At 31.8% G+C, this 1,889-nt stretch overlaps 1 non-coding gene across 1 annotated transcript; it reads left to right on the forward strand.

Moving 5' to 3' along the window:
* The first annotated feature begins 206 nt into the window (after positions 1–206).
* Positions 207–314, forward strand: LOC112732202 (small nucleolar RNA R71). The gene has a single exon (XR_003167938.1). It is a non-coding gene; the product is annotated as a small nucleolar RNA R71 (small nucleolar RNA).
* Positions 315–1,889: the final 1,575 nt, after the last annotated feature.

The following is a 1,889-nucleotide window of genomic DNA, read 5'->3' on the forward strand; positions in this document are numbered from 1 at the left end:
ACTCCCTTCTTCATAGGCGTCCCATTACTCACAGGATTCCTTTCAGAAGTGTACATGAACTGGTTATTAGCAACCATGTCAATGAGTTCTTGAGCTTCTGCAGGCGTTTTCTTTAGGTGAATGGATCCACCTGTAGAGGTATCCAATGACATCTTTGATAACTCAGATAAACCATCATAGAATATATCCAGGATGGTCCATTCTGAAAGCATGTCAGAAGGACACTTTTTGGTCAACTATTTGTATCTTTCCCAAGCTTCATAGAGGGATTCACCTTCTTTCTGTCTGAAGGTTTGAACATCAGCTCTAAGCTTGCTCAGCTTTTGAGGAGGAAAGTACTTGGCTAAGAAAGCCGTGACCAGCTTATCCCAAGAGTTCAGGCTGTCTTTAGGTTGAGAATCCAACCATAATCTAGCTCTGTCTCTTACAGCAAAAGGGAAAAGCATGAGCCTGTAGACTTCAGGATCTACTCCATTAGTCTTAACAGTATCACATATCTGCAAGAATTCAGTTAAGAACTGAAAAGGATCTTCAGATGGAAGTCCATGAAACTTGCAGTTCTGCTGCATTAGAGAAACTAATTGAGGTTTCAGCTCAAAGTTGTTTGCTCCAATGGCAGGAATGGAGATGCTTCTTCCATGTAGATTGGAATTAGGTGCAGTAAAGTCACCAAGCATTCTCCTTGCATTGTTGTTGGGTTCGGCTGCCATCTCCTTTACTTGTTCGAAATTTTCAATCAAGTTATCTCTGGATTGTTGTAATTTAGCTTCTCTTAATTTTCTCTTCAGAGTCCTTTCAGGTTCTGGATCAGCTTCAACAAGAATGCCTTTTTCTCTGTCCCTGCTCATAAGAAAGAGGAGAGAAAAAGAAAAGAAGAGGAATCCTCTATGTCACAGTAAAGAGGTTCCTTATTGTTAGTAGAAGAAAAGAAGAAGAAATTCGAACACAGATAGAGGAGGGGGTTCGAATTTGGTGATGATGTGAGGAAGAGATGTTAGTAGATGGATAAATAAATAAAATAAGATGAGAGAGAAGGAGGGAATTTTCGAAAATTAATTTTGAAAAGGAGTTAGTGATTTTTGAAAATAGTTTTTGAAAAATGTTAGTGATTTTCGAAAATTAAGATTAAAAAAAAATAAAATAATTAATAAATTAAAAAAAGAAATTTTGAAAAAGGGGGAAGATATTTTCGAAAATGAGAGAGAGAGAGAGTTAGTTAGGTAGTTTTGAAAAAGTTAAGAAACAAACAAAAAGTTAGTTAGTTAGTTGAAACAAATTTTGAAAAGATAACAAGTTAGGAAGTTAGAAAAGATATTTTGAAAAGATATTTTTGAAAAAGATAAGATAAGAAGATATTTTTGAAAAGATATGATTGAAATTAGTTTTCAAAAAGATTTGATTTTTAAAATCTCAATTAATGACTTGATTCATAAGAAATCACAAGATATGATTCTAGAACTTAAAGTTTGAATCTTTCTTAACAAGTAAGTAACAAACATCAAATTTTTGAATCAAAACATTAATTGTTTATGTTATTTTCGAAAATTTGGTATAAAAATAAGAAAAAGATTTTTGAAAAATATTTTTGGAATTTTCGAAAATAACTAAGAATTTTGAAAAAGATTTGATTTTTGAAAAAGATTTTGAAAAAGATAAGATTTTCAAATTGAAAATTTGATTTGACTCATGAGAAACAATTTGATTTTAAAAAATTTTGAAAAAGTCAATCCAAATTTTCGAATTTGATGAGAGAAAAAGGGAAAGATATTTTTTGATTTTTTGAAATTTTTATGAAAAACATGAAAATTATGCAATGCATGAAATTTTTAGATCAAAACAATGAATGCATGCAAGAATGCTATGGATGTCAAGATGAACACCAAGAACAC

The sequence above is a fragment of the Arachis hypogaea genome, chromosome 12, assembly GCF_003086295.3.
Source record: "Arachis hypogaea cultivar Tifrunner chromosome 12, arahy.Tifrunner.gnm2.J5K5, whole genome shotgun sequence".
Classification (NCBI taxonomy): Eukaryota; Viridiplantae; Streptophyta; class Magnoliopsida; order Fabales; family Fabaceae; genus Arachis; species Arachis hypogaea.